Source organism: Saccostrea cucullata, unplaced genomic scaffold, assembly GCF_032062105.1.
Source record: "Saccostrea cucullata isolate Sc308-1 unplaced genomic scaffold, CSIRO_AGI_Scuc_v1 ctg257, whole genome shotgun sequence".
Lineage (NCBI taxonomy): Eukaryota > Metazoa > Mollusca > Bivalvia > Ostreida > Ostreidae > Saccostrea > Saccostrea cuccullata.
In genome coordinates, this window is record NW_026933663.1 from 540,847 (window position 1) to 550,348 (window position 9,502).

Sequence of the window (9,502 nt, forward strand, 5' to 3'; positions counted from 1 at the left end):
ATCTCATCAAATTGACTACTCAGAGGTTTCGGGAAACTGATTAAGAAAAGTGAGTAGTATTTCTTTATTGTACTTTGAAAGTTATGTCTTATCAGAGGGTCACTATCCCTCCAACAATTATGAAGGCATTTTAGCAACCGTGCAATAAAACGGTTGAAATTTTAAGTATATCATTAATATATGACACCCCCCATTCCAAAAAAATTAATTGAATAAATGTTGAATCAACTGTTTTTCAACATATAATCAACGTTGATTATCAATGTAGATTCAATGTTAAGACTTTAACGTTGATAATCAACGTTTCAAAATCTAACATAAAATCAATGTTGAATCAACATAGAAAAACAACGTTGATTCAAAGTTCATTCAAACAAAAAGTAACATATTGTTAATGTCTACTAGGGTATGCGATATTAAAATTTGTTTATTACCTTCATTCACTACACATTATATTCATTTATCATGGGACTGTCCATTGACTGTCCATTGGTGGGACCGAATTTAGTTCAGTACAGAGTGGGGTATACTATGATTGTTATTTCAGTAACTTTTTTTAAAGTTGTGTAATAATTAAACAGCCTGATAAAAATTACTATATAAAGTTCTCGTTTTTGCACGTCTACATTATATTGATTTCTTTATAGTAGGCCTTAACAGAATTGAGTACTTGAAAATCTTAAGATTTAATCACATCATGATTCTTTGTATAAATATACCAGGTGAATAGAGAAGGCTTCGAATCCCCAAACTCACACTCAAACCATAACCTATATGTCTAAATAAGATTACCGAAATTGTCAAGAAATTTTATGATAACATAGAAATAATTTTCCTTTTTTCCAGACAATTACAAAATGTCTGAAGACATGCCCATTTTAACTGGTGTGCTCATCGACGTTTCTGGCTCAGTGGAATGCACTGTTGGAGACGAAATTAACAAAGCAGTTGGGAAATGGGTGCCCTCAACCTTTCAGGTTATTGAAGATCTAATCAAATACGATCTATCAGAATCAAATAGAGTGTTTGTTATAGGCTTTGGAGCAAGACACCAAGAAAACAATATTTTTGATATACTTAACACATTAAAAAAGTTTACAACAAGGCGGTCCGAAAATCAGCATCCAGTTACCTCTGAGGAGTTTCTGTTAAATGGCATTAGTACAAACTCATCCATAGTCAGTGTAAAAGAGGCTCTCAATATAATATGTGGATGTGTTGACGAAAAAAAGCTTACGTCAAATGTTTTATATCATTTGAAAGACATATTGAGAGATTTCATTTTTGGCGACGAAACACCACTTTTTATGTCATTAAGGAAGGCAAACGAGTTGTTTTCGGTTACCAGCTATCGCAATCATAAAAAACTGCTCTTTGTTCTTTCTAATGGAAAGGCTACGGATCGAGAAAATGAGGATATTTTTGCGCAGTTAAGAGAAAACAATGTTTTTGTGGTCAGTTGTTTTATTAGCAGATCAACATTTATCGAGGCTAAAAGACTCTATAATAATCCTGAAAGATGGTGGGAGGACGGTGCCAAATTAATGTTTAAGCTAGGTTCCAGTGTTCTAACTCAGGTGCTGCCACTTACAATATTCAGAAAGCGTGGCTGGAAGATAGATATAGAAAACAACGAAACAAAACTGTTTCTGCAGGTTAACCACCCAGATGTTATTCGGGAGGTATGTGATTTAGTGCAAAATGCCACCTGTTGTCAGGATACATTGGCCGATATCCTTGCTTTTGTCTCGGTTGATATTTCTTTCAATCAGTCTATATTTGATTTCTGTGCATCGTGTCAAGAAGGGGATACCAACTATGCTTACGCTGCAGCAACAGTACTGTATTTCGCAATGAAACGAATTCTCGGACGAGAAGATGGTTATCCGGACTTTACAGAGTTAAGAAAACACTTGATTTATCGTTACGGTATACGGGAAGCAGACACCGTTTCAGTTCTCCAAAATGTGTGCCCAAATTACCGGCTTCATTGTCGGAAAATTGACATAATTGGTGCAATGTACGCCATAACTGCCAAACGCCCAGTGGTCGCGACGTTTCGTCTGACTGATGACGAATGGGAAGAACTTCACAAGACACGTGTTCTCACTAAAAAAGAAATAGATGTAAGTAAACCCCGAAAGTGTAAACTTAGAGGCCATGCAGCCGTTCTTACTAGCTTTAACAGTCAGTTTCTAATTTTAAAGAGTTGTTGGGGAACGGAATGGGGTGACAATGGATTTTTTATGATGCAGAACGCAGATGTCCTTGATTTTGATTTAGAATTCATTGATGTTTTCTGGACGGCAGACGACCTTACGGATAACGAAAAAGACTATTATAGGCGATATGGCTCCGAAGTTGCTGACAAATTGATGAGAAGTTTGATAAGCTTACAGAGGGCGGAGTACCAATGCTCATTGTGCCATCAAACGTCGCTTGTCACTGAGTTTTCAGGGCATTTAACTCGAGTTAAATGTCCAAAATGTCTTCGCTATTTCAAAAGCAATGAAGCAGGAAATATCTTGGCCTTGAATATGTACCTTACTTCAATCAGTACGTATATTATTTGATTTATCCTATGTAAATATTATGTTCAGTATTCAAAAAATTAGTTTTCCTTGGTATAGGGATAAAATAAAATCCACAAATTCAAATGACAAACTCAACTTTTATCTTAAGAAAAATAAAAAAAAATGTCCTTTGCCACAAGAATCAAAGTGTTAAATACATGGCGTGTTTCTTATGGTCGGATCCTTAATCTGTTGTTTGTGCACGCGAACACGGTCGGCTAATTTGGTTCTGGTTTGTCCTATATAATTTTCCTCTCATGTAGCAGTATAAAAGGTTTTTAGATTTACACGTCATAGACGATTTAACGTCAAACTTCATTCCGTTTTTAAAAATAACGGTTTGGCCGGTTTCTATAAATCGACAGGTTCCGCATCGTGGATCTTCGTACTTACAAACCATCGGTTTTTCGGTATTTGATGTAAATTTGGCTGTGGTATGAATCTGTTTCAAATTGGGAGGTTGACGCCTGCTGTGTAGTATATCCTTTTGTTTAATAAGGTCCCTTAATTTTTCTTTAATGTTGTTGAATAATAGGGAAAATTGTTTGGCAGTTTTAAAGATGTTTTGATTTCTTGGGTTGGGGTAAGAACAAAAGGGATCTTTTCGTTGCTTTCCTCTTCCTGGTGTCTAATAGATCGTAATTCATTTATGGGTATTTCCTTTGCCTTTTGTATAGCAGCCTCAATTAATTTTGATGGATATTTTTATCTGGAAAGAACTATTCTTAGTTCCAACAATCTTGTATTTCTTCGATCCTCATCTATAACAATAGTACAAATTCGCCTGGCCATATTAAATGGGATGTTTCATTTGGTATGGGAGGGATGGCATGAGTTGAAAATCAAATATTGATGAGAGTCTGTGCTCTTGTAATAGAGATCGTTATGATTTTTCTTCCCTCTTTTATAATAAGAATGTTTAAAAATGACAAATTGTTTTCTCTGATTTCCATTGTAAAATACATACTTTTATACTTTCATGGAGCCGATTTAGAATTCTGTTGAACTGTTGAAGATCTTGTAGAGATTTTGTCCAAAAAATAAAACAGTCATCTAAAAACAATCATCTAAATGACGTCATAGTGTAACTTGTGTACAATTTCAAATCTACTGGCAAGCCCGCATGGGGCGAAAGCGCTTTAGATAAAAGTTTGAGTTTGTCATTTGAATTTGGATTTTATGTACACTATATATAATTTTCAGTCATTTACAGGGGGAAATGGTCATGCATGTAAGTGATGTAAGCAAAATCGCAAGAAATGAAAAAAAAAATAATTAAATAATTTCATTTAAAGATTTCACAGGGAAAACGAAAAGGCTTAAAATAAAAAACGTGCAAGAGAATTTTCTATTATTAAGGATTCAATTACGTGTAAAAAAAATATTTAAAAAAATCCCTTTCCTTTCACGTTTGAAAAACAATGACTGTTTCAGTGTATCAATCAATCTTAAACACCGTGGCACAACCTTGCATAATTGTTATGTTGATGGTACACATTTTGCATGTATGTAATGGATATATGTCTAATATAGTTTTTGTATGTTAAATTATCAGACTGTTGGGGGTCCGTCAGTCTCGAATGATACCAACACCCTGCAGGAATAGTAAATAAAGTTTTTTTCTTATCATTTTATCGTACATGTAGAACCAATGTCGTATGAGGTCACATTTATAATGAATGTCTCTTTGATGTATTTCCATTATGTCGGTAAATGAATTTAGTGATACTGTTTCATTACTTCGCAGCTTAAATAAAATTATGTAGAAAATAAAGCATTTTCTTGCGATTCAATTTGAAATCGTCAAAAGCAATACCGTGAAATCAATAGTTTTCGAAAGGTTTAATTTTCGTTGTTTTCTAGGTGCCGATAGACCGATTTTACAATATAAATCATATTTCATTGTAAAAGAAATGTCTATTATATGTGAATTATCATTTTTATATAGACCCAAGCAATTTGAATTCTTTTCTTTCGTCTGAAATGGAAAAGAACTACCGTATTTTTATCTGATTTTCATATCCATTCTAAGTGAAAGTTTGAAATATTATATTTTGTTGAAATTTCCTAAAAATTAAGCCACATTATACTTTAAATAAGATAAAGTATAGTTATTTACCTACATTTCCCTGATTTGATCCCTTTCATTCACTAGATCTTGACTTAAGTGGACAAATCCAAGAATGCCTCATATAATGAAACTACGCATTTGATAATTTGAATGTTACTCAACAATTTTGATGGAATACAAAAATCCTAAGAAATCCTTAGTTGCCAACTAAGTAGTACAATGTGTGATGAAATGTATTTGAGTCAAAGATTTGATAAAGATTGTATTTATTTTTTCATGTCTATCATGAAATGATGTGTTGTCTTTTTTTAATCACAACTTGCTAATCATTTATCTTTCTTTTCAATTGCTGGCCATGGCGTGAAATGTTTTCCTAAAATATTTCTTTCTTGATAAGCATTTACATGAATGAAAATTTTCACAATGTAAATCTGAAAGTAACCTGATAACAGTCATTTCATTATTTATATACTTAGTAAGTACCAAAATGTCAACAATAGTATTAATACATTTAGATAAAGTATCTCTTATTAGTTTGCGGGGAAAGGTATCTGTTTTAATCATTTATTTATCTTTTGCTGAAGGTCCTCGTCATATCAAAGATTTAAAACAATCTGACAAAGACGTTTGAAAAATATTTACAAATTAGGTGGGGGTGTTGACTCTACAATATCGAGTACGTTTACATATGCATTCATTTGTTAGGATGTACTTAATATGCATTTCAATTGAAAAAGAAAAACAATTTATTGTTGAATCATAGTGTTTTTGAATGAGTATATCTGAGATTATATACATTTTCATTTTGAACAGTACCCCTAGAAAGGCCAAAAATGTGAATTTGCAGGGCAATATCACTAAAATTGACTTTTATACAAACTCTTTAATTTTTTTTAAAAAAGGTTCATATTTATTTTGACAACATGTTACTTTGAAATCGATTGAATTTTTAACAATTGTGTTATTCTCAACAACCTTGATTATTCAATGTTCGCCTTAGCTTTGCAACAATTACATCCTATTCTATCCAACCAAAATTGGACTTCGATATGTGCATTTTTTGGCAAATATTCAAAGTAAATAACGTTGCCTACGAATGCCAAAATTCACTTCTAAAAAAAATATTTTGGGTAAGGCATGAGATAAAGAAAGGAAAAGTTTCAAATTTCAAAAGTAAATATGTAGGATTTTCCTGCTAATAAATTGAACTCGAAAGTAAATTGTTGAAGAAAATCAGGGGAGGAGGGAGTCAATTCCAAAATATATACATTCAGTGTAAGGAGATGGGTGAACTTAGCGTGCAGAAAGCCCAATAGCTTCAGATATACAGAAATCATATTCAAATTGTGAATTTAGTATTTAGAGTAAAGCTCTCATCATTGATTAACAAAAGGTTTTGAGGAAAATTTTTCGTTAAAATGTATTCTTTTATGTAAGAAAAAAATAATGTGGTATCGATTGGATTCGAACACAGGCAATAAAAATCCAGAGTTGCAATCTCTATTGAGACTAGCACGCTAACCACTACGCTACACAAGTCCTGATAAATTGTTGCATTCAAATCATGTTTGTGATATGACCATTGATTTAAGGGACTTCAAGTATTTCTCGAAAAGATACGAAAGTTATGTCATAAAATTATATTTTTTAGGTATAGTGGGTCTTTGCTCCATAATTTTGGAAACCGAAATATGTAGGTTTGAATGCAAACTTTGAGGATTAACTTTCAGAAAAATGGAGAGAAGACCCACTCATATCGAAAAAAAGTGTTATAGTGTGAAAAAATGACTCGTTTTGTCCTCTTTCGTGTGTGTATAATATTTCATAGGCAAATAACTTCAATCTTCATAAGAATTGTGCAAGTTGTAGAGATTTTACATAAAGTATACTTTAGTGTCAGATGAAATATTAAAGAAATTTTTGATATAATTAAGATTTAATTTTTGACCTTCATGTTTGTTGCGCTATGGGCTTATCTCTCGTCATGTTCGCCCATCTCCTTTCTTTATTAAATCCATTAGAAATCCACGACGTTCAACTTTCTATAACACACGCGAAACCTTGTCACAGCGCGGTAGAATACACAGAAGGAACTACATGTATTCTCAGTATTTAGGAATACCAAGATGTATATTGTTTTGACTCAATTTCAATAAAAAAAAACTACCCTTGTAAAATTAACATGAAATACGACGAAAGTGTATAAAAAACCAATTTGTCATTCTATTTCCTCGCAATGTTTATTTGCGTTATTTAACTTTCCAACGTCACAAATGGCTTTTCGCCGTCACGAACGTCTATTACGTTTGTCAAGCACACCAATACCGAAGGGCGTTAAATTCACATTAAACATGAAGGAAATAAACAATTGATAAACAAAAAATTAGAAAATGTAAATATAAGCATTGAATTCATATTTTGGTATGACACACCTTGCCGTGCCGACAAATTATCATACCGCGCTAACGAATCTTCATAACTATGTTTTCTTGCCTCTTTACAAATGCAGAATATTACCTTTTCAAATCATAACATTATCATATTATAGCTAAAGTCCACATAGTCTGTATATTTACTCAAAAAGGATTTTTGGGAAAGAGAATTTCAAAATATACATGATATTGAGTAAATAAAATCGTATAGTTTGCTGTAAAAACCCGGCTTTGCCATTACAGCTATGTAGGTCATTGTATTATTTGAATGAGAAGCGTGTGATTAATTTGAATACATTATGGTATGTGTTCGAGATGTACTTAACTAAGTTTCAAGAATAATTGACACGCAAAACCTCTCTTATTCTGTGCTTGAGACCGACAAAATACAAACACAGATCTTTAATTAAATTATATGTCAGATTTTTTTTCTACTAAACTTACAAGTTATACTAGTATTTGGAATGACTTACTAAATTTCGTCAATAAACAAAGGAATCTGTAAACAGAGCGTATAACACAGGATACACTATTTTCATTCGTTAATTAGAAACCTTATTTAAAAAAAAAAATAATTATCTCTTTAAGGTTATAAAATTATGTGTAAAATAAAAATTTATTTTATAGCATATACATGTATTTAATTTTAAAATTCGAATGCTACAACAAAAACATGACGGCGGTTGAATTGTGATAAAAAAAAAAAAAAAACCTTGTATACAAAAAATAAATCGTTAAGAAAGTGAAAATTAAAAATCTACCGAAATAGATCAAACAAAATCGATTGAAATAACACTAAATTAAAAATTTTACCCAAAATTTTCAATTATCCATCTGAAAATGATATTTGACCTTCGATAGCTCGCTGACATCTGTACAGGTGTGGTGAAATTGAATAAATTTGAGTCACGTGTTCAGTACTTTGTTATTCATGAGGTCAAAGGCAGGTTGGAATTTGTAAGCAAGGTTCCTTTACTATAGAAGAAAAGTATCCGTGATTTTGCAACTTTTTGGAAAATAACTTATGAGCGCAAGACTGTTTCAATTTCTTTTACGAATGTAAATGACTAGTTTATCTCTTTACACTGACCGTATTTGCGGCAACTCGAAACATCCATGCGCTCATATAAAAAAATTGGATTGCAAAATTGGGGCGTGGCTTAAAAATCGATGAAACAACGTATCCCTGATATATCAATCAGATAAATACTTAATTACTTAATTACAGTGTAAAAATTAAAATAGAAATCAATAAACTAAATTGTTTGTAGAAAATCTTTAATCATATTTTTCTAAATTATCGAGGGCCCAGATTCTGACGTTAAAACGATTCATTCTTTTACTTGAACCTTAATGATTTTCCAAAAGAACTGTATTACATGTATATATTTATTTTGCAAATAATTATAGCATAGTTTGTGGGACAAAGTTGGACAAAAATGACGCTTCAACCCGACAAAGAACTTTATTTGGTAATAACCAATATTTGCCCCCCAAATCAAACTTTAATGGAGATCTATTTAATTAAGATCTTAAACAGGGGAGTATATGCTGACTTCAAAGCACTGAATATTTTCATGAGAAATGACGCCATATGTACGTAATGACGTCACAAACATGACGTAAATTTCATTTTTTTTATGAATTTTACAGAAAAAGTACATATTTCGTCGATATTTTGAGTAGAATTTACCGAGCGCATGTGTGTCCAGGATCAATTTTTTGATATAATATGTAGAATGATAATATCAATGAAATATGTCAATATTGTTCCTGAACAAACTTGCGCTTTATAAATTTTAAACCTGAAATTGTTGAAATTTTGTCCATTTTGTCCTCTATCTGAAAAAGGATATAAAATCGAACTAGTTTGTGACGTCATTAAAACCAAAATTGTGAATACACTGCTTTGAAACTATAATATGATCTGTTAATTTATATTTCTCATTCAATTTATAAAATTCAGCACATAAAAAGAATTTTTCAAAATTTGACTTTTGTGGGGGGCAATGATATGCAATATACCGCATATAGTTCATTATCAAGGAATAATTGACAATTATGTCGTAAAGAGGTCATCTCTTATCAGAGTATCAATGAACCTTAAAAGAATTATTGTTCTCTAGCCAGGAAAAAGAGAACAATACAAATGCCAAATCGAAGTTTTCACAGACAATTTACATTACTGATGTTAAATAATAATCAATGTCAAAAATAAGAAAAAATTTTTACAGGTTGTGTGGAGACGTCTGAAAATATAAAGACATTGATAGGGGTCCTACTTGATGTTTCTGGCTCTATGAAATCCAGTGTTGGAGACGATGTTAATGAATCAGGGGGAGAGTGGGCGCGCTCAATCTTTCGTGTTATTGATGACCTTATTAAACATGATGTTACTGGCAAAAATGAGGTGTTCGCTCTTGCCT